At 41.1% G+C, this 24,626-nt stretch overlaps 1 long non-coding RNA gene across 1 annotated transcript in view; it reads left to right on the top strand.

Moving 5' to 3' along the window:
* LOC111557348 overlaps positions 1 to 24,626 on the top strand; it is a 194,849-nt gene that overhangs the window by 4,161 nt on the left and 166,062 nt on the right. The window contains exon 2 of the long non-coding RNA XR_002737398.2: positions 913 to 1,034. This is a non-coding gene — a long non-coding RNA (uncharacterized LOC111557348). The remainder of the gene's footprint in view (positions 1 to 912; positions 1,035 to 24,626) is intronic.

Below are 24,626 nucleotides of genomic sequence, written 5' to 3'. Positions count from 1 at the left end.
CCTCTCTTCTTATGATAGATTTTTATTTTACACAAAATGAACGTGTGGAACTTGTAATACTTTAACACCATGTAATATTTGACCCTTCATATCTTATTTCTTTTTTTTAAAGTTTATTTATTTTGAGGGAGAGAGAGAGAGTGAACAAGAGAGAGAGCATGTACACGTGGGTGGGAGAGGCACAGAGAGATTGGGAGGGAGAGAATCCCAAGCAGGCTCCATGCTGTCAGTGCAGAGCCTAATGCAGGGCTCAAATCATGAACCATGAGATCTTGACCTGAAGCAAAATCAAGAGCCGGACACTTAACCAACTGAGCCACCCAGGTACCCCCTTCATATCTTATTTCTGTTTGTGGAGAGATATTATTTAGGAATTAAATTTCTCATTTATTGACTCACCTACACCTATTTAAATATGTAATTTCTCCTGTTGATTATAGAGACTTGGTGCTAGGAATGAGAGAGCTATTTTGAAAGTATCTTAAAATTTATAAATTTCTTTATAGTTACTTAAGAATAAAACGCCCTTGATTCTTTGCTTTGTATCTATACCCTCCCTCCACACTTACAGGCAAATGAAATAAACTCTTCACCAGCATTAATGAATCAGTCAGCCTCACACATCTTCAGCTTGAGTCCAGAGATAAGAGAATGGGCCAAAATACTGAGATGAGTGGGCCTTATTTGTGAAGGAGCCACAGAAGCCGGGGGCATGCATTTTTTTTTTTTTGGCTCAAATTGATGTAACCTGGAGTTTGTTTGATCTTGGGAGTTAAGTGGGTCAGTCTATCAAAAAGCCATTGTAACAGAGTGCCTTGAGGAAGTTGGTGCCGGAAAGAAGACATTTTTAAAACATGCGCATGGAGTGAAGATATCTGGGAAACAGAAACCTTTTAATATTTTTATTCATAGATACAGTAATTCACTATCCTGCGTCAAACGCCTGGAAGTGCTGGCATGGAGTGAGGACAGGACATCTGCTCCCTGGGGCTGGGCACATGCCATCAGACTGAAAGGAGGCCCACCGAGAATGGGTGAGTACTTGGGGGTGAAAGGAAGTCTCCCCATCCCAGCAGACACATCGGGAGCACCCAAGAAACTGAGCACATACTGTCTCCAACCTCAGGCAGAGACTCAGAAAGAGCCAAAGTTGTTGGCTTTGCTGGAATTTATGGCCCATTGAGCATGTTGGAAGAAGGCATGGGTATGTAAGGGGCAGACACTTTCATCCTGTGGGACACCAGGGAAACAATGGCAAAACTAGAACACAGAAGGCATGGTTTAATTAACGTAGCAAGTTGTGGGCAGTGTTCTGCCTGAGCTGAGAAAGGAATTCAAAAGCCTTCTTGCCGCAACTTTCTCAGAGACAGAATTTCTGAAGTTCTTGTAAATAAATAAACAGCTAACACGTAATGAGCACTTACTGTGTGTGCAAGGCACTATTCTAAAGAGTTTTATGTGCAAATAATTAATTTTCATTACAGTAACCCAATATGCTGTAACATAGCATAGAGCATACTGTTCTTTCCCATGGTTTATTGATGAGACAATGGATTCTATAATTGAAGTCAATACGGCATACTGCCTCTGTGGTTTCCAGAGGTGGCTAGATACTTGGTGAGCGTGGTCAATAATATTGATCAGGAGGTAATAAAGCATTACGTGTCAACACTGAAGGTGGAAGAGGAACTGGAGGAACCTGGAAGAGTGTGTTGCTAAAAACTCATCAATTTAGTATGATGACCTACTTGGAAGTGATCTTTTCCTTAGCACAGAGCTTCTGGGATGTGAAAGGCACCCACCTCCTTGCTCAGAAATGTCTTGAGGGCCAACTTTAAAGGTTCGTTGGAAACCCCATTGCACATTTTTGATTGATAAAGCCATTGAAGGGGAAATTTAACTCCTTCTTCCTTTGTAAAAGAACCTCCAAGGAGGCAGCAACCGGACTCCCAAGAGGGTTGATCGTGTGGTCAGTTAACAGATAACAGCAGACTTAGAATTTGAGGCTTCTCTCCAATACTTATCAATTTCACCCTAAATTCATTGAAATACTAGCATGTGTTGGTTTACTTTTTGTAAGTCTGGTGTCTTCTTTCCCTTTTCTTCCCTCCCCCCTTTTCTTTCCTTCCCCCACCTCCCTTTCCTCTTTCTTTTCTGTTTTCCCTTGCACTTTTATTGAAGGAATATTCACTGAGCACGTACTATATTGCAGGCAATGTTAGGTGCTGGGTATTCACTGATGAACAGCAATAGATATGGTCTCTGAACCCCATGAAGTTTATCATTTAATGGGTGAGGCCACCAAATAGCCACATAGATACATAAGTAAAATCACAACTGGGAGAAGAGCCCCAGAGAGAGCACATGATTTTGTGAGACCACGGCAGGGCTCTTCGACCTAGACAGGGAGAGCAGGGCAGGGTTGTCTGATGAGACAATGATTAAGCTAAGGAACAGAGGGTGGATTGGAACTGGACAGACAGGTGCATGAAGAAGCAGCCCAGGAGAGCAACTCCTGTGGCAGCCTGGCCACCGAGTCTGTGACAGCATCAGACCGAGAGAGCTCTGTTTGGGGAGGTGCAGAGAGCAAACGGAACTGGTAGGAGGTGAATCTGAAAGGTAGGGGGCAAAGACAAAGAATGGAGGGCGTAGTGGGCCACATTCAAGGTGTGTCTTTGTCTGACGAGTCATAGGTCAGAGGCATGGGGTGGTACAGCCAGATTTGCATCTTTTTTTTTTAAAAAAAATTTTTTTTCAACGTTTATTTATTTTTGGGACAGAGAGAGACAGAGCATGAACGGGGGAGGGGCAGAGAGAGAGGGAGACACAGAATCGGAAACAGGCTCCAGGCTCCGAGCCATCAGCCCAGAGCCTGACGCGGGGCTCAAACTCACGGACCGCTAGATCGTGACCTGGCTGAAGTCGGACGCTCAACCGACTGCGCCACCCAGGCGCCCCCCAGATTTGCATCTTGAAGAGAGCACTCCACCTCCAGGAAAGGCAGACTTGGATGGAGAGCAGGGTTGGATTTGCATGGACCCTTTTCAGGTTATCGTGCACGGCATTTTGGGCCTGATGTTCCTCTGCGATACCCTTTGAAGCATAGGTCAACTATAGGTGCACTGGGGCTTCAAGTTCTCCTGTTATCATACATTGTCTTTTTATGAGAAGTACCAAAAAATAGGGAAGTCAGACAAGTCTAGGTGTTATTGCTTAATAAGACTATTACAGAAATCTCACAAAGTCTGGTTGTTGGTTTAACAAATATAATCTGAGAAAAAAAGACCTTTGATTCATGCTTGTAGAAACTTTAGTATCAAGGATACAGGCATCGTTTTCAACTTATTATTCAGGTAGTTTTATCTGATTTTTTGGACTTGTGTTTATGGTAAAGTGAAGGTCTAAGTGAAGCCTATAATGACTACAACTATCTCCACTTAGGCCACTTAATAAAAATAAAATCAGTAGATATGTATTCTCTTTTCTCTCATCTCAATTCTTAGCTCCCCTGGTTGTCCCCATCTGCAGCCTCTGTAGCGGAATTCAGCATCTCCAATGTGTCCTTTGGTTTTCTCTGTTTAATACTTGTGGGTTGACAAATCCCAGAGGGCTTACGAGGCTCTGAGGATGGCTTTGAGGCTGAAGAGGCAAATAGCAATGGTCTAGGGATTTGTGATGTGTGTATCACAGAGTCTCTTAGCAACACTATCTGCACTTAAAAGAGGGCTAAAAGTTTAAATAAGTCCCTGGATGAATGAGATACTGTCGTACAGTTGATCCTTGAGCAACACAAGTTTGAACTGTGTGGGCCCACTTATATGGGGATTGCTTTCTGTAAATATGGTATAGTGTCATGTTATTTTCTTAACATTTCATTTCTTTAGCTTACTTTATTGTCAGAATACAGCATGTAATACATATAACATACAAAATAGGTGTTAATGGACTGTATATGTTATTGGTAAGGCTTCCGGTAAGCTGTTAGTAGTTAAGTGTTTGGGAGGTCAATAGTTGCGTGAAAATTTGTGTACATCATGGAGGACCTTGCTGAACCCCATGTAACCTACTAGCGTATTTGAGATATAACAAATACCCTGCAACTGAGGACAATAATTTATGTCACAATAAATCTGAAATGCAATGTTTTTTTTTTTAATTAAAAAAACTTTAGGTACACAAAACATCAAAAGTCAATGCTTCCTCAAAGATCCATTAGTTTTCAGAGCTTTCTTGGCTTTGCTTAAGGTACATAATATTTCCAAGACCATTGTGAGAACACTCAGAGGGGCCATGGTGATATGAAGGAACAAATTTGGGACAGGAACTTTTATAGCAATAGCATATGCTATAGGTACAGAAACCATCCAACTACCACAGCACAACTGTTTATAGTAGATAAACAACTGCTTTATCTACTATAGTCACCCCCCCACCCCCGCAAAATCCCACTTCAACTCTAACTTGAAGCCAAGTTCATTACCATTTTCTGTCTGTGGACTATATACAGAATATGAAAAGTAAGCAAATTGTGATTATTTTAGGAGGGAAGACTATTCTAGGTAGACAGAGAGGTTCATTCCTTCAATAAATGTAAATACACATTAGCCAGGTATAATGGAAAGCACTCATAAGAGAGCAGTGAACAAGGTATAAGTCTTATTTTCAAGGAGTTTATAGTCTAGTGGGGAAGGTTGACCATTAAAAGAGCAATGGCATACTATATATAATAAATGCTACACTATATTCAAATGAAGAACACATAAGAGGGGGCACCTGCCAAGATAGACTTTCTGGAGGAAGTGGCTTCTACACTGATAAGAGTCAGTCAGGGACAGTAGGGAGGAGACTGAGGAAGGGGGTTTTTCATACAGAGGCAACAGTATGTACAAACACCTGTAGTATGGTGCCAGCTGGGAAGTGAGGAATGCTTACCACACCATATGGAATAAAGGACTTGGGGAAGAACCCCAGTGGCACCGGACTGTGAATATTGCCAGGCTTAGCCATGGCTGGCTCCTGCTCTTGAGATAGATGAAATGAAGCAGGCAAGGCCTTGGGGTTTCAGCAGATTAGGGTCTGGGGGTGATAACAGTGTCTGACACCTCCCAGGGCAGCCACATGGGTTTCTTAAGGCTCTTGTCCCTCCCACACATTGCATTCTGTTATTTCCTTACACAAAGGCTTGATATTAAAAAGGGCTATGATGAGTAAAAAGAGAGCACCCTTTGTCCTAGAGACCTTATTTTAATGGAGGAAAAGTACTTCGATATATTTTTTCCTCCTGAATTTTTTGTCTGTTGCTTTCAGTTGTGATTCCTTCAATTTCCTCTACTTTCTGTAATTTATCAGAATTTTCTGGGCATTCATTATTTGGGTGATCCCCTTTGTTGTTTAAAGGAAAGAGAGCAGGAACCTCACACAGAGACCCATGGTATGGCCTTAGACAGGGGCAGAATCCTGGCATCAACTCTTGGGCCAGAAATCAACCCCCCAACTTGCCAACTGAGGGCTCTTTGCGGATGAGGCCTAGGTCCTTAACTGTGGACCAGTACTTGCTCCTGGGAGGCCTCAGAAAGAATTCTCCTGCTTTGCTGGTTGGTGGTCAGGCTAAGGCAGCAGGTTGAAAGGAGGGCTCAGTTGGAGCTGTCCGTGTTACTTACCCCATTGAGTGCCTTGTCACCTTTTTCCGGGGCTTTGTTGCTCAACCTAGCTGCAAGCCATTCTGCCTTCATTCTTGATCAGGACCCTTATCATATTGGTCAAGCCACTGATATTTTTGGTTGGATTTTAATCTTGACCTCATCAGCTCCTTACTCAACTGACCACACTTTCTCCACTCTGCCTGAATCTATTGCCACATTGTTCTGCTCTGGTTTCTGCTGAATGCCCTTGGATTTCTTTTCTAGTCAAAAAATAACTCTGTTTTATTGAGAGCAATGAACATGCTCTCAGGTTTTGGTTTTGTTTTTGTTTTTTTTTTTTTTCAAATTTAAATGAACATCTGAAAAAAGCTTTCTGGCTATTTAATTTCTATGGGATGAAAGGCAGCTCTCATCAAAATGATAATGGAAACTGAGACAGGTCACTTTTATAAGCTGTTGTCTTCTAGAGCTGAATATTTGATTAAAAGTCATAAAATGTCATTTGCAGCCAGTATATCTAGGGTTGTATTCCATAGATGTGAAGGGAAAATGTCAGCTCAAATCTTAAAAAAATGTGAGGAATCCTGAATTGATTAATTTTGCAATTATTCTTGATGACAAATGACTTGTCTTTCAATTCCAGATGAAAATCAAAGGGTGTTCATCAGTTCCAGGTAAATGTTGACTCTTCTGTCTCATAAAAAAGCACTTAGACTTGATGGATAGAATTAAAGGGTGAAATGGGGTCTCTTAGCAAAAACAAACATTCTGACAAGATTGCTGATTTTTCTTTCTTCTTGCAAATTAGTTAACTTAGAAGTATTCTGATAGCAATTATTAGCCAAGTTTTAACCTATCAGCATATTAAATGACCTGGTGGGTCTAAATTAAAAACCACCTATAATGTAAAAAGCACTGAATAAAATATGCCACAGATTTGAGGCTTGACATATGTATGAAATAGCTATGCCATATTTCAGATATTCAAGATGGCTTACTGGAGCCTAAACATATGTGACAATGCAAAGTCTACAGAGTTTTTTTTTAAAATTTATTTATGTACTTTTAAACACTTCTTCCCCAATTGCTCTGGATAAATCATAAAGATTTTAATATTTTTGCTCTCCTTTTATGATATACTACCTATAGTTAAGCATGTATGTACTACCCTTCTGAAACCTTTTGTGCTTTTGCTCTAATTCCCTGTCTCTCAGTACGTACACCATGAGGATTCTGGGGAGATGGAAGTTTGAATGTATCCCAATGCTCCCCTTTATTAACTGTTCACTATTCCCCCACCTTTCCCAAGCCAAATAGCAGTAGGATTTATCAGAAAGAGTGGCCCAAATGTGGGCCAAGAGTGAGGCTCAGGCTCTGCCACAGCCTGGACAGTCCCCGTATGGGGTCTGGGGATTAAAAAGCAGAGATCACTGGAGTTGGAATTTGGTGGGATTATGAGGAAGTCTGAGCTCTTGAGGATCTGTGAATTTCTCAGAAGATGGCTAGAACTTACCCATGTGCAAGAATCCCTAAGGAGACCTGCTACACTTCTAGAAAGAAAAATTGCTGAGTATATGGGCCGAGTCTATCCCATTTACCCTTCTCTAGGCTGGAGACTAAGACCAGAGAAGGGAGATGCTTCCTCCTGGTACCATGGACAGGGACTACTGCTTACCTGCTGGAACACCGCCCCCTGACTGGGGAAGGCCTGGATTTCTGTGCACACACGCATGCATGTGAATGCACATATATTCACATGCATAAACACACGTACATACATGCACACGAATGCATACACACATGCATGCACATGCACACACTCACATGCACATGCACACACATGCATGCACACACACACTCTCACACTCTCTGTTATAGTAGGGATTGCTCTCACTTGAAGCCTCTCAACAGCTCTATCTGAGCCCCAGTGAGTGGATAAAAACAGACAAAATGACAAATGAGGAGAAAGGAAGGACAGAATGACATGTGAAATTACAAAAATAATTAGAATGTATAAGATTTATTACATATAGCACACAAGACTTTCAGAACTGAAAATGTGACATTTTTTCTTTAACTGGTGAGGATGAAATTAGTGCTGGGAAGACTAAGGAAGGACTGTCTCAAAACATAGGATAAAAATATAAAGAGGGATGAAAGGGACACATCCCAGCAATGTAACACACAGAAAACATCAGCCGTGAAAAAAACTTCTGAAAGTTTCATAATTAAGCAAATAATGGAATAATATTTCTCTGAGTTGAAGTAGGACTTAAGTCTGTAGAGTTAAATGTGTCCCTGAAGTTCGTCGAAGACTGATATAAAGGACACACACGGACATATTCTGGCTAACTTTCTGTTGCTGAGAATAAAGAGAAAAACCTTAACATTCTTAGAAAGAATGAATAGGTTACTTATGAGGGACAGACAGAAGATTAGAAATGGCTCATTTGCAGCTTTGGAAGCTCATCAGATAATATGCATAGATTTCCAAGAAGAATTCTTATTCCAGGATACCTATATGCAGCAAAGATATCATCACCTGCCAGGGTGAGTGATATTTACACATATCCAGGATTCAGAGGTGGTATCATCCATAAACCCCATCTGTAGACAATACACAGAAATAGACTCTAACTAAACAATAAATGTACCACCACAGACACTTTATGTGGGAGAGGATTAAAAGGAGGAGGAAGCAGAAGTTAGCAAGAATAATCCTGTGGTAGTTACTAAAAATCTACAAGCAAAGGAAATAAAAAGAGAGACAAACCAAGAAACAGATTCTCAACTATAGAGAAAATGCTGAGGGTTGCCAGAGGAGGGGCAGATGGGTTAAATAGTGATGGGCACTGGGGAGTGCAGTTGTGATGACCACCAGGTGATGTATGGAAGTGCTGAATCACCACATTGTACACCTGAAACTAATATAACACCGCATGTTAACTGGAATTTAAAATAAAATAAAATAGAATTAAAAATAAATAATTACATTCAAGTTTTAAAAAAATCTAATCATCCAGAAGCAAAAGCATTAAAAGTGTTAAATTACATCACTAGAACCTAGGAGTCAGTGTTGTGAGTGATGGTACAGAAAGGGAAAGAATAAGTGAAATTTCTCATTTAGGGGAAGAGAATGCAAAAATATCCCAAAGATTTCCCATAACAGGGGAAGGGGCAGGAGAAGAAGAAGGGAGAATATAATGTTAGGAATCCCCGATGGCTGACAAAACAAATAAATATGTGTTTGATAATGAGTCTGAGGAGAGATCACTACTAGGAAAGTGTCAGAGGACAGGAGGACCTTCTACATAAACAATAATCTATAGGGATATGAGTGTTGGGGTGCCTGGGTGGCTCAGTTGGTTGGGCATCTGACTTTGCTCAGGTCATGATCTCACAATTTGTGGGTTCGAGCCCCGTGTCGGGCTCTGTGCTGACAGCTTGGAGCCTGGAGTCTGCTTCGGATTCTGTGTCTCCCTCTCTCTCTGCCCCTCCCCCGCTCACACTCTGTCTCTCTCTGTCTCTCAAAAATAAAAGATAAACATTAAAAAGAAATTAAAAAAAGATAGGGACATGAGTGTTTACTTGACCAAACCCGTGACAGAAGAAAAAGGGAAAGCCAGAAAGTGAAATACAAGATGGAATGGAAAAAGCCAAAATTAGAAATAAAATGGTGGGAAAATAGTTCTTGGAAAACAATGGAAACAGGAGGAGAGCAAGGATGGCAACAGTATCAGGCAAGGTGAAACCTAAGGATGAAAATCAAAAATACTCAGTGTAACAGAGTGACATCTTAGAGTCACAAGATACCCACTCATTAAAAAGAAATATCATGAGGGGCACCTGGATGGCTTAGTGGGTTAAGCGTTCCACTCTTGGTTTCAGCTCAGGTCATGAGCTCATGATTTTTTAATTTAAGCCCCACATCTGGCTCTGCACTGACAATGCGGAGCCTGGTTGGGACTCTCTCCCTTTCTATCTGCCCTCCCCTGCTCATTCTCTCTCTGTCTCTCTCAAACTAAATAAGTAAACCTAAAAACATTTAGAAATGAAATAATCTGATTAAAATAGTAGTAAATTTTGGGGTGCCTGGGTGGCTCAGTTGGTTGAGCATCTGACTTTTGATTTTGGCTCAGGTCATGATCCCAGGGTCATGGGTTTGAGACCCATATTGGGCTCAGGGTGGAGCCTGCTTGGGATTCTCTCTCTCCCTCTGTCCCTCTCCCCCACTCTTGCTCTCTCTCTCTCTCTAAAAAAAAAAAAAAAAGTAGAAAATTCTAATGTACTTCTTTCGAAATCAGGTTCAGTAGGTCAAAAATCAGTAAAGGCAGAAAGAAATTGAATAATGATAAATTTAAATATATAATTTATATCTTTGGATTAAGAATATAGTTATTTTTCTCTTCTTTATGTTTAGGGAAATAATAAAAACTGGTCGTGTACTGGCCACAAGGGAAACCTTAGCAAAATAACCAAGATACTTCACAGGACATACTCTCTGGTAATAATAAGTGAAATTATAAATTGACAACAAGAATATGAAACATAGTTTTAAATAATATGAGAACAATGGAGAAATCTAAGAAAGAATGAAAAGGATTACATAACACAAAATATATGGGATAAATGACAGTTGGTCCTTGCTGCCTTGATTAATAAGAGTATAGGCCAAGAATATAGGAGTTTATACTCATTTGAGAAATTATAATAGAACAAAGTTAAGAAAAGAAAGTAGGAAAACAGAATTAGCAAAAATAGAAGTTGAAATATATGTGAAAATGTGTACTAAAGATAAGTGAAAAATATCTTATTTTTTGAAAAGCCCTATAAATACATAAGCCCTCTAAGGAAAAAGATACAAATTAAACAAGACTTAGAAACAGGAAGGAGAAACAGAAGAAATGAAAATAATTATAAGAGATTACTATGTGCACTCGCTGGCGTCAAATTTGGAAACCTAGAGGACATTGATGATTTTACAGTAAACAATAAATTGTCAATTTGGAATGAAATAGGAAATTCAAATAGACGTTAGAAGATACTAGATATGGGATGAAAACCTATTGTTACAAAAACACTAAGAGTTTTGATAGTTTCATATATAAGTTCTATATAATGCTTAAAGAAAATTCCCAAGTCATTTACATTAACCCAGATTATATATCAAGATGGGAAGGTCCCAACTCACTTTCTGAAGCATGTAAAAATTAAATACCGAACATATACAGGTGGTACAAAAAGAATAATGTAGATCAATGTCACTTATGAATAGGGGTATAAACATTTTAGATACAGTGTTAACAAATAGAATAAAAAGAATACTACACTGACCAAGTCGCGTTAATTCAAGGAGAGCAAGGAAGGTTCAATATTAAGAAACATATCAACATAATACATCAAAAAGTGGAGGAGAAAACCAATATGGTATTGTCAGGGGTCATCGAAAATATTTGATATTAATAATTAACAGTAAAAATATTTGTTCATTTTTGTTGTATTGATAAAGTAAAAACTAAGATACAAATAAATGGAAACTACTTCAATGTATTGAATTTTTTTCCTTTCTTTTTAAATTTTATTTTAACTCTGGTATAGTTAACATGCAGTGTTATATTAGTTTCAGGTGTGCAATATGACTAGTGATTCAACACTTCCATGCATCACCTGGTGCTCATCACAAGTGCACTCCTAAATCCCCATCATCTATTGAAATTTCTTCTCAAAAATTGTCAATGATTAAAATGTAAAATCACAGACTGATTTCTAAACACAGACAAAATTATTCACTTTTTAATGAATAGGTGAAATTAATGAATCAGTGAAAACAAAATCACTCAAATTGTTTTGCAGATTCTACTAAATTTCACGGCAGAAAAACATGAAATAATTGCTGTGCAGTTTGGAAAATAAAGCATCCTCGCAGAAGGATCCTTTCTGGGCTACCTCCTGTCAGGGAGGAGGTCAGGGTGAATTCTACAATGTCACAGGGTACTGGTTAAGGAATAGGTTTTACTGATAAAAGGGAAAACTCAAAGACCAGAGTTTATAAGAGAACAGCGGGATGTGTGGAGACCCAGTTTGTCATCCTGGAAAGCCTAGATGGGCCTGGGCATCTCTGAACATGGCCCGTGTTCCATCCCCCAAGGATGCTGCTATTCTCGTCAATCTCTCTTCCTGCAGGATGAACGCAAGGAAGGAGCTTCTTCTGTGGAAGGTCACAAAGACTGAAACCAAGCAGTCTGGGTGTGCAATGATAGGTATTTCCAGTAGTTTCTGGGAGAGCCAGTTGCCCTGCACCTGCAGATCTTGGTGAAAGCATGGACCTTGATGGCCATGAGGCATCACAATGACCTTCGGCCAGAGGAAGAAGGTCTCAGCTGAGTTTGAGTACAGCTTGGCTTGCTGGCAAAATGGGACACCCTAGAATGAGTATCAGGGTCACTTCTGCTTCTTGAATAATGGAGAGAAAAAGCAAACTATTTCCTTTGCCTGGAAATATGATTTTATAAAAAGAAACCCAGAAGGCTTGACTTTAAAAGATAAGTATAAAAATAACAGAAAAATCAGTAGCTTCTTAATTGTTATCAATTACCAGCTGAACACAGAAATGTGAAAAATGTAATTCACAATAACCACAAAAGCTATGAACTATTCAGGAATGACTTTAATAGGGAATCTATATTAAGAATTATTATAGAAGTTTTGGGGGGGATAAAAAAAGTTTTTTTTCAACTAGCATGAAGATATACCTGACCATGGATGGAAATGTTTAATTACTGAAAATCATTAATACATTTTTCTAAAATTTATACATTATAGACAATTAAATCCTAATTAGAATGACAATTTAGATAAAAGCTCGCTATAGAAGATAAATGTCTGAGAATGAGCAAGAAAATAATGTCAGATATCAAAAGGGAATACATAGTCTTACCTTTATAAAAGGTAAATAAATTAATAAAGCTTAATAAAAGCTATTTATAAAATAAAAGAGAATCATAGATCTCAGATATATGGGAATTTAATATGTGAAAAACTTAGTATTTCAATTCAATTGTTATACATATTATATATATATATATATATATATATATATATATATATATATATATATATAAATGTTGCTAGCACAGATGGAAATTTATCTAGAAGAAAATAAAATTGGACCCTTACCTCATACACACAAAAAACACAAAATTTCATGTGAATTCAAAAAGTAAATGAAAAAAAAAACCACTTAAATCTTAAAAAGATGGTTGAGATGACTAAGAATTGAGGATACCTTTCTAAGGAAGATAAGAAATCCAGAAGCTATAAAATAAAGATCCCACATAAGTGACATAAACAGACGGTGGCTTAGAAAAACAACGTGCAAAGCATGTTCTATCTTTTCTTCAAAATATAAACGCCTGAATGTGGTGGGAAGGAATAATATAAATACAGTCATCATATATGATATAATTGCATTTGTGTGCATGTGTGTGTGTGTGTGTGTGTGTTTATAGAAAGATGTGTGAAATATGTTCACCAAGTATCCATGCTGGTTCTTTCGGGAGAGTGGTAATTTACACTTTTATGTATTTGCTAAAAAAATGTTATCATGATCCTGTTTAATTTATATATCCAGCAAGAAGCTTTTTTGTTAAAACAAACAAACAAACAAACAAACAAACAAACAAACAAAACAGAAAGAATCCACATCCTTCTGGGCATGGTTGTGGGCATTTAAGCCCTGAGACCTCTGGTATTCTGAGATTTGTACGAGACTGGCGCTGGTTAAAAAAAAAATTAACCTGTCGCTTCTGAAAATGCTCTCCTGTTTGAACACTGTCATCAATATTGGATTCATTTTTAGACAGAAACCCTTGGTCAGGCAGCATAATGAATCTGGTATTGCCCTGTTTCTTAGGATTTTGACATTCATATTTGTATCTTTTATTCTCTCCTTGCTGATGGCAGCAGCCTCTACTCCCCAGTCAGGGCCTTGTGGGTTTCCCGGGGCTCCTATCTTGTGAATACATGCATCACAGGACAAAGGGACAAATCGCCGGAATGCCATCAGAGGTACTCTGTCATTTATTTTGTGGGTGTTGAAAGGCACCAGCTGCCCTTCAGAAAACCAATAACCCTCAGGAAGAAAATGGTATATCATACGCTTTCTCTGCTTTAAAAATATGACAGCAATTGTGTAATGTTCCACAATTTTAGATTATTAGTATGGGGAGTGACTTTTGGTCAGATGCTTCCTGACCTGGGTATAAGTGGTTGCTCTCCAGGTTTTGAAGGGAGGCTTGCAGAGAATAAAAATTTGGTGAAGGATCTGGACAAGGAGCCATCCACAGCTGTAAGACTGATGGAACTTGAAAGGAATTTAGGGGACCCTCAGTTTCTACTTCCTGACTTTAAACAGGGATGTGCCCACAGCCTGAATTTTTCAAATCAAATCTTTTTAACCACATGCTAATTTAGATTTTTCTTGTTTCCCACATGTATGGTGGGACCTTCAGGGACAAAAAATGTCTTTACATTGAAATTTGTTAAGAGGGTGCTATTTATTAGGACCTTTTTTTTTTTTTTTTTTTACTAATGTTAATCTGTGTTTTTGGAGTTCATAAAAATGAACTGAAGGAGATTCTTTCACTTGGGATATCATAAAGATGATGGAGGTGGACCGAACCGTACTGTAGAGTCAGAGACATCCAGATATTACTTGGTTAACCCAGGCATAAGTAGCTAAGTGCACATGTATGAGTGTGTGTGTATGTACATATCTAAGGACGGGTGGCCTCATCTTTTACAAAAATCACCTCATCTCTTACTGAAAACACCAGTGTGTAATAAGTAGTCTGAAGAGGCTTGAACTGTGATGCTAATTTTCTGTTTCTTCCAGCTCTGAAACTAGGGAAAACCATCCATTTTCGTTCAGTGCTGGTTGATTTTTCTTCATCATCTTGGCTCTGTGTTCTCTATTAATCTTCCCTTTGTTCACAGCAATTATACTCCTGAATAATTACTTACTTGCATCAGGGCGTTGAATACCAGTTGGTCTATGATTGTTTATTCCACAAGAATGACTCTCCATCTGTACAGGAGGGTGTCTGTCCCTGAACTGAGGGTCCTTCCTCAGCCTTGGGGTGCAGGAGCTCAGGCGTCTACTCTGGCTTTTGCCAAAAGCTGGTGTGACACTGGGAAGGGTTTTCTATTACAGAAACAGAAGTTACCAAATCTCTTTCTTTTTAAGTTTATTTATATATTTTGAGAGAGAGAGAGCAAGTGGGGAAGGAGCAGAGAGAGGGAGAGACAGAATCCCAAGCAGGCTCCACACTGCCAGCACAGAGCCCAACAGGGGGCTCAAACCCACAAACCATGAGATTATGACCTGAGCTGAGATCACGAGTTGGATGCTTAATGGACTGAGCCACCCCAGGCACCCCTCTTGATACTTTGGGCACCAGTATTAAATGCCACTGTTGGCCATTGGCAACCGGGATTTGTGCCTAAGCATTTTAAGTCAATTAGGCTAGAGAGACATAGCATTAAAAAATGAAGTGAATTTCCATTATATAATAGTCATCACATTTTCATTATACCTGATTGTCGTCGTCGTCGTCGTCTTCTTCTTCTTCTTCTTCTTCTTCTTCTTCTTCTTCTTCTTCTTCTTCTTCTTCTTCTTCTCCTTCTGCTCCTCCTCCTCCTCCTCCTCCTCCTCCTCCCGTCCTCCTCCTCCTCCCCTCCTCCTCCTCCTCCTCCTTCTCCTCCCCTCCTCCTCCTCCTCCTCCCCTCCTCCTCCTCCTCCCGTCCTCCTCCTCCTCCCCTCCTCCCGTCCTCCTCCTCCTCTCGTCCTCCTCCTCCTCCTCCCCTCCTCCTCCTCCTCCCCTCCTCCTCCTCCTCCCGTCCTCCTCCTCCTCTCGTCCTCCTCCTCCCCTCCTCCTCCCCTCCTCCTCCTCCTCCTCCTCCCCCCCCCAACCTTCCCCACCTTCCCCTCCTCCTCCTGCTCTTTTCCTTGCTTGAGTGTAAGACTGTAAAATCCTGGGTTGTTCTTCTGTCTTAGTGCAGTCTTGGTCCATGTTGCAATGCAGTACATTTTAGTTTCTGGGTGTCTCTTGCTGGTGGATTTTGTCATCATTTACTTGAATGAAATAAATCACTTTAGCAAGCTTACTTATATTCCCTTTTCATTAATTAAAACAGCATATTCTGAGTGTTGAGATCAAAGACTGTTTGTCATTAAGAAAATTTGGATTTCTGTATCGGTGACTGAGTCCCAGATTAAAAATAGTTTTGAAAAATGTATGTGGTTTTAAGAACAGAGTGAGTAGATGGAAAACACTTTGAAAACTGAAAACTGCCACTCTGTACATTTGTAATATCATTATTTTGGAAAGAACTTGGAAGATTATGTATAATTTTTTTTTATCATCATCAAACCTGTGCAGCAAACATGGCGGCAGGTAAAACGCAAAGGCATAGGAATGTTTTCTTGTTTTCTGATTCCTAACTCAGTTATGAAAATTGGTGATAAACAGGAAGGTCATCACTTATTCTTCTGGATTCTTTATAGCACAATACCACTTACGGAGTCTGAGTACCAGAAAGGAAAGAAAACACCTAGTAGCCTTTACACCACTGTCTTGCTTTATGAAGTAGACCTGTTTTCCTTATATTCATGGGGAAACAACTGGATTGTACCTATTTCTTTTCTTTTCTTTTCTTTTGTTTTTTTTTTTCTTTTCTTTTTTTTCTTTTCTTTTCTTTCTTTCTTTCTTTCTTTCTTTCTTTCTTTCTTTCTCTTTTTTCTTTCTTTCTTTCTTTCTTTCTTTCTTTCTTTCTTTCTTTCTTTCTCTCTTCTTTCTTTCTTTCTTTCTTTCTTTCTTTCTTTCTCTTTCTTTCTCTTTCTTTCTTTCTTTCTTTCTCTTTCTTCTTTCTTTCTCTTCTTTCTTTCTTTCTCTTTCTTTCTTTCTTTCTTTCTTTCTTTCTTTCTTTCTTTCTTTCTTTCTTTCTTCCTTTCCTTTCCTTTCCTTTCCTTTCCTTTCCTTTCCTTTCCTTTTTTCTTTTCTTTTCTTTTCTTTTCTTTTCTTTTCTTTTCTTTTCTTTCTTCCTCTTTCTTTCTTTCTTTCTTTCTCTTTCTTCTTTCTTTCTCTTTCTTTCTTTCTCTTTCTTTCTTTCTTTCTTTCTTTCTTTCTTTCTTTCTTCCTTTCCTTTCCTTTCCTTTCCTTTTCTTTTCTTTTCTTTTCTTTTCTTTTCTTTCACCAAATGGTGGAATAAAGAGTAGGGAGATGATTAGATGAGCCTGTCATTTTTTTATTGCCATGACATCCCTTGTACTCAAAGTATATAATTGTTTCTGTGAGCAGTAAATCCACATCTATTGATCCTGTTTCAAGACAGCATTCTGAAAAAAGATGGAGAAAACAACACATTTACTGAAAAGAATAATAATAATAATAAAAGAATGCTCAGGTTTCTATAAAACTGCCTTATTATAAATGTTTCTTTGGCACATGAGCCCTTTAAACACAGAAATTTACTGTATGTATAGTTGCCTTTCCAGGAAGTGGTTAGTCTTGAACTGAAAGCTTCGGGAACTTGTTCCCACACTGGATGGTAATAACTAGCGATCCTCTTGGGTCAGGACATGGCGACCTCACAAAGTCCTGGCTGCTGTATGCCCAGATGCATCCTGGGATGGGATATCCACGGCTGAGCATGCCCCTGGCCCTGCTGCCCACAGGGCCAATTCACTGCTTGGGCTTTGTGACTCTGCCTGCTGTTTCTCCTTCAGACATTTGACTGGATGCCTGCTCGGCTCCTGAGATGCCCAAGGGAGTGTCTGGAGAGGATTTTGAGGTGAGAGCCTATGTTGCTTTTTATTTCTCACTCTGTCCTGGGATTCAGACTTGATTCACAATGTTGGCTCTTTCGTCCAACATTCATGTCTCCATTTGACCCTGTCTCAGCTTTCTCTTTGTTTCTGTGCCTTAGTTCCTTCTCTCTGGGAGACATGGTTTTGGAGACACAGAGCGACGTCAGTGTTTTTGTTAGAAAATGCTCTGGGCGATATTAAGTGGCTTAGGTCATCGTCAGTAGGAAGAGTTTATGCAAGCTCACGGGGCTCTTCCAAGTGCCTGTGCAGCAGACAGAACAGCAGAGCATTTATTCTATGCTGAGCCATGAGAAATGTAGCAGGAAAGTGCTGAAAATGCAGAAAGAAAGTGCTCCCTTCTCCCTCCCCCTGCTAGACAGAAATCAGATGAGAGGCTCATTGAAAGGCCACTGGACTTTTTTTTTTTTGATTCTCAACTTCCTTTATTTTTCCAACACTAAATCGCAAGATCTGTGCTCTATCATCTACTAAACATACTTTATCTCTTCTCAGCCCTCAATGTTCTTACATATTTATGGTGGTATAGTCTTTTTTTTCCTTTTCTCATAAATAATTTCCTTTGGGACTTCAGATATTTGAGGAAGTGTAGGGGAAAAAAGGCTTGAGAAATTTCCTGAAGGATATTTATAGTAGGCTTTTACTGAAAAATTGCTCTGAAGATGTTAAGTAAAAGAAAGGAATGCATGGAAAAGTTGTGTCCCACCTGCGTGAGCACTGGTGGGATTCAGTCATCACTTCCTGAAATTCTTGGCCCTGGTTCTCCATAGGAAGTAGAGCTGGGTGGGCATATAGGTGACATCCTGTGGGAAGTGGTTCCTGGGAGCAGAAGCAGGGATCTCGAAGTCGAATGGGGCAGGTAGGGAAGCCAACCCAAGTGTCTTTTCCCAGGTTGGTCACTGCTATGAACAACTAGAGCTAGACTCATTCCAGGAGTCATGTAGGATGTGTCTCAGAATGAATCTGCCTGAAATCTGGACACAGGGTCGTGTATTTGCCAGCTTCCCTTTGCCATTGGTCAAGAGCGGGTTCCCAGCAAACCTTACACTTTCAGAAAGTGCGATGTGTGCAGGGGCAGCTGCAGGGAGGTGCTCTCACTGTACAGAAGCCATGGCTGCAAGGGTGGGCTGTGTGCCTGCGAGGTGGGACACAGGAGCTGTCCAGTACGATGGACTTGTAGTCATTGGTTCTCAGAATACTGTTGATTTAGGAACAACACGTGGCAGCCAATGAAATTAGCAAAAGTTTAGGAAAAGGAAAATGGGAAAATGAAAAGTTGAAGTTAATTGCTTAAAAAAAACTGTCGAGGGTAAATTACTCTTTAGGTATAATGCCAATCATAATTATAAATTCCAACTAATTTTTGGAAGTCGCTCAAATGATTTTATAGGGTATGATTTTTTAAGAATTTTATTTTATTATTTTATTTTATTTTATTATTTTATTTTTAAAGTTTATTTATTTTGAGAGACAGAGAGAGAGAGACAGGGAGAGGGAGAGAATCCTAAGCAGGCTGCACTTCTGTCAGTGCAGAGCCTGACTCGGGGCTCAATCTCACACCGTGACATCATGACCTGAGCTGAAATCAAGACGCTACACTGACTGAGCCACCCAGGTGCCCCTATTGCATATGATTTTAAAGAATAGGTGTTTAAAGTGACCCTGTCATAAGTTAAATTTTGAGGCTGATAGGGAGTAGGTCCAGGAGCTGGATTTGGAACCATTCATAGACGTCCAGTCACTTACTCTGAGAATGAGTTAGGACCTGTTACATGATGAGCTTTGTGTGGAGCACTCGGTACATTAGGATTCATCTTCTGTTTCCCTCTGAAGTGGTTTATGGGCATAAGAACATGGTAAAGAATTACAGTGTGATGTCACAAGCACTTAGCAGAACAAGTACTGAAGCAGTGGGGGGAGTGGGTGACGTCGGGAAGGGCTTCAGAGAGCAAGAGATAATGATGTCCGGGTGACATCCTGTTGTCCATCTCCATTCTTGAAGCTCTGAGAGGTTTTAAGGACCTTTCTTATGGCAATGACAGCTGTTTTGGTTTACCCTGGCCCTCCCAGATTTATCTGCAGAGTTGAAGAGCGAATGAATGAACCAACCATCCCCTAACTCTGCATATTTTGCGGGGAGGATCTGGGTCCAGCTGGTTGCTGGCCCAGCTGCTGAGATGGCTTGCTCATAGCTCGAGGTGGTTCTGGTCCCTACTCCCTGAGGAGGCTGTGGTTGATGTGACCTTGACAGAGGACTAAAATAAGAAAGGAACACAAAGTTATCTAAATTCACTGCACCCATTCACCCTGTTCAAAGTCCAGCTTCCTTCTAACAGTGATACTGTTGGGGGTGTTCTGGCTTCACTGTTATAGGGGTGCTATCCAAGTACTATGACTGAGGGCACTGTTTTCCACTTCAAAACCAAAACGACAGTGTGCATTATGGGAAGCCAAAGATACTCTGTCTGGTTGGAGAATCTTCCTCTTGTCTGTGTGTTGAGAAAGGGGAGTCTGCAAATGGGGATGGGAAGCTGCTCTTACGCACAGGGATGGCTGCTGTGTGGCTAACTGGTGGTCATCCAGTCCATAAATGATGGAGAAGAGGGGCTTACTTTTCCCTGTTACCACCCACCAAGGAACTTGCAGTCTCATGTACTCATCAGTGCGTCAGCATTGCATGTGGGGCTTCAGCAAGAGAGTTCTGAGAGGTCAGAGATCAAACTGTTGCTTGCATGTAGCAGGAATTTTAGGCCCCAGAAACAGGGAGTCCCTGTTTGGTTTCCAGTGTTTACTAGAACCAGGAAGAGAAGCCCGGGGCTGTTTAGTAAACAGGGAAGTGGCTTTAGTCAAAAGTGTGAGGAGATAAATTTGTTGCTATTCTGGACTATTTTCTGTTTTCTTCCCTTGTCAAAACTTGCTCCCAGGTATCTTCTAGAATATTCTTTCCTGTTAAAATGGTGAATGGCTGCTAATGGCAACAACAGTGGAAGTCCCCCCCCCCCCCAAAAAGGCAACTAATTAAAGCATGTGTTCTAAGCACTGTATTAGGTCCCTGTACCCCAGTGTTGATAAAAGTGCTTTCAACAATAGCCAAATTATGGCAAGAGCCTAAATGTCCATCAACTGATGAATGGATAAAGAAGAGGTGGTTTATATACACAATGGAATACTACTTGGCAATGAGAAAGAGTGAAATCCTGCCATTTATAGCAATGTGGATAGAACTGGAGGGTATTACACTAAGTGAAATAAGTCAGTCAGAGAAAGACAGCATATGTTTCAAACGTGGAGCTTGAGAAACTTAACAGAAGACCAGGGGGGAGGGGAAGGGGACAAAGATAGTTACAAACAGAGAGGTAGGGAGGCAAACTGTAAGAGACTCTTAAATACAGAGAACAAACTGAGGGTTAATGTTGGGGGGGAGAGGGGAAAATGGGTGATGGGCAGTGAGGAGGGCACCTGTTGGGATGAGAACTGGGTGCTGTATGTAGGTGATGAACCACGGGAATCTAACCCCAAAACCGAGAGCACACTGTATGCGCTGTATGTTAGCCAACTTGACAATAAGTTAAATTAAAAATAAATTAATAAACAAACAAACAAATAAATAAGTAAATAGGGGTGCTTACTGTGTTCTAAGCATTGTACTAGGTGCCTTTTTATTTCATTTCTTCAAATCCTCATTTCATTCTACTTCATTTCTTAAGATGTGCTAGAGAGTAGATCTTACTATGCCTGTTTTAGGAACAGGCAGTGGGGGCTCCGAGAGATTGGGTAACCTGCCTGGGGTCACACAGCTCTGCTCACTGGCACATCTGGTTGGAATTTTACCTCCGACCCCCCCGCCCCCGCCGCCACACACACCCTCCAGCTAGTTTTGTGAACATAGGGACCTACTACGTTTTAGGCAGGTAGCTTCTAGAACACTGCCTATCACACGGTAGGCATTCACTAAATATGTGCTAAACAAAATAATGAAAAAGACGTAAAATGTATGTCTTTCCATGAATTGCTTGCTTTCTCTTACCAGACAATAATTTGCACGCAAACAATGTTTCCCTTTTGGTTCTGACCATCTGCCAATTTCAGAATTAAAGTTTATATTCCACTATACAATGATGTCTCTCAATTTGTGATTTCCAGCATAATTTTCTTTCACCTACTTTTTTAACTTGGCTCATTTTGTTGCTGTTGTTCTGTTTTTGCTCCTACTATTTGAATTTTTTACTGCAAACTGCGTGGAATCATTTTTGAACAGGAGGGTCTGGGGTGGGACCAGGATCTTGGGCTCCCGGGGATGGAGAGAGAGTGGGGCCTGTGTTTCCTCAGAAAGCAAGCCAGTAAGAGTCATAGTCTGTCTCTGAAGACCACAATGTAAACCCCACTTTCGTGACATAGAATTTTTTCCAGCCAAATCCATAGATCACATTTAATTTTCCTAACTTTGCAACTTAGTAGACTGGAAGGGTGTGTGGCTGCAGGTGCGCTTTGATGAGCCGTGAGTAGCAGTGTCCTGGGCTCCCCTTCTGGGTGACTTTGCAGCCAGATTTCTACATTCATCCCTATGAATGTAGAGACCCCCTGTCTTCTTCCTATTTTTGTCTTCCGGACCTGATAAAGACGACAACAGCCAACATTTAACGTGTACTTACTCTGTGACACCATCTTTCACACAAGTATTTCTTTCATGTAATTGATACTCAAAAGGTCTGTTAGAAAAACTACATATTGCAGGCTGAGTCCCTCCGGTCCTAGCATGGCTCTGGGCCATCCAGTCTCCCTCCTCCCCGACTGTCCTGCTCATGCAGGCAGAATGCACACATGAAAACCCACTAACCTAATGTGCTCTGGAGACTGTCTCCTGGATGCCGTCATCGGCCCTCCGTGCTGAGGAGCCGCTCACGGATTCTGCGCTTGGCCGTGTTGTGGTAGGAGGAAGGGAAAGGGCTCGAGGACTTGCAAGATGCGAGAAGTCTGAGTGACTTACCGTCAGGAAGATTAGTTAGAACATCTCTGCAAGGTTGAAAGAGAGACGCGTCTCTTGTGGGAGCACTAATTCCCAGTAGAGAGGAAAACAAAGGACAAAAGAACAGTCATTACCGGAGAGAGTTGTAACCTAATGTCTGGTGGCTTTGGGCAAGTCACAGCGGCCAAGACCCAGTGTGTTCTATGCCTTGAAAAGAAGGGATTGGCTTAGGGTGGGCAGGGCAGGAGCAGGGGCTGTTTTCGTTCTGTGGATGGTGCCTGCCAAGTCATCTTTGCCCTGGCTTGTTATGAAGCCGGCTCTAAAGAGTGCCCCTTCATTTGTGAGAGGGCCCTCCACCTATAGATGGTTGATGCCGAAAGCATGGGTAGACCCAGACGGCTGAATGGCCCCAGCAAAGCTCAGGGGTCGAAGGCTGCGGGACCCCCACCTAAGAATCGTGGAGGAGATAACTTGCCTCAGAGTGTCTGTCAGTTCATTCACTAGTATGGTAACCCCTCACATTTTTATTTCGTTTTTTTTTTATTATGATAAGAATACAACATGAGACCTACTCTTCATAAAGTTCAAAGTGTATGAGCAAGCATTGTTAAGCATCAGGCATCGCGTCCTACAGCCCACCTCTGGAACGTATTCACCTTCATCTTGTCTCATGAGGCTTTATGCCTCTCGGTTAGCAACCTCCGGTTTCCGTCCCCCAGTCCCTGGTGACCACCAGTGCACTCTGTAATGCTCAGTGTCTGACTGTCTTCTGGCCTCACATGAGTGGACATGTGCAGTACTTGTCCTTCTGTGCTTATGTCCCTGAGCAAAATGTCCTCTAAGGTCACCCATGCCATGGATGTAGCAGGATCCCCTTCTTCGTTAAGGCTGAATGATATTTCTGTATGTATTTACCTTATACTTTAAGGAAGTTGGACAGTATTTTAACAGTATTTAAGAAAAAGTTAAACAGTATTTTTTAAAATTTTTATTTTAGAGACACAGAGAGTGTGCACATGAGCAGGGTAGGAGCAGAGAGAGAGGGAAAGGGAGAGAGAGATTGAGAGAGAGAATCCCAAGCGGGTTCACACTGTCAGCACAGAGCGCAATGCAGGGCTCGGACTCATAAACTGTGAGATCATGACCTGAGCCAAAGTCAAGAGTTGGACACTTAACCGAAGGAGCCACCCAGGTGCTCCTAAACAGCATTTTAACACTAGTCCCGTCAGTTAGCCAAGTTTCACAAAATAATGATGCCAGAGGCTGATGGGCCCGGGTTCCAGCCCCCTGGGCTCTCCCAGTGTCCAACCCTGTGGCTGTGGCTTGTCTTGGTGTCTGCCAGTGCCCATGGGGAGGAGGCCCCGTAGCTCCTGTTCCAGAAGGCTCTGCTGGTGGTAGGGGGTGGTGATCACAATTTTAGTCCTTTCATCACAATTACACTCATCTCCATCCCCCAAAGGACAAGATTGAAACACAATACTTCTCAGAGAATCTGCTCTGTGAAGTCAAAATGTGGAAGGCCATCCGTGGGAGTGCTGTGTGGCCAGGTGGAGAAAGCCCCTTGGGCGTGTCCCTCGTGTCCCTGAATGCCATCATCTTCCTCCCCACAAAATGGTTCTATGGGCCTGAACTGCAGCCAATTTGTCTCTTGGACTAATGTCAGATAAATTAATTAGAATCGACCCCTTTCCCCTGACCTGCGGTTGGACACATCATCTACTCCATCACCGATCTTACTGAACCTACACCTACTTGCTATTCATTCCGGAGACCCCACCTCATCTGCTTCTCTTTTTGTTTCTTCTCCTGCGTGTTTGCAAAGCTGGAGATGAACTTCACTGAGATGGTCTGATCAGGTGTCCTTCTGTCCAGTCTCTGGTGTCTTCAGCCACGGAACAAATGGCATTGAGGGACCAAGAATTGGAGGAGTAAGAAATCCTCCTCCTGATTGTGTTCGGTGAGGTATGCCGTGTTCACTGCAGCCTCCTCCTCTAAAAACCCTGTGTGCTGAGGGGCTTTCATGCTGGTGTGACAAATTGAGCCCATGGAGCTTGAGGGGTGTTATTCTTCAGAAAGTTGTGAAGGGTAGGGGCACTTGGGTGGCTCAGTCGGTTGAGCGTCTGACTTCGGCTCA

The sequence above is a fragment of the Felis catus genome, chromosome D3 (assembly GCF_018350175.1).
Source record: "Felis catus isolate Fca126 chromosome D3, F.catus_Fca126_mat1.0, whole genome shotgun sequence".
Classification (NCBI taxonomy): domain Eukaryota; kingdom Metazoa; phylum Chordata; class Mammalia; order Carnivora; family Felidae; genus Felis; species Felis catus.
The sequence above is the reverse complement of the archived record's forward strand: the minus strand, read 5'-3'. Positions and strand labels throughout refer to the sequence as shown.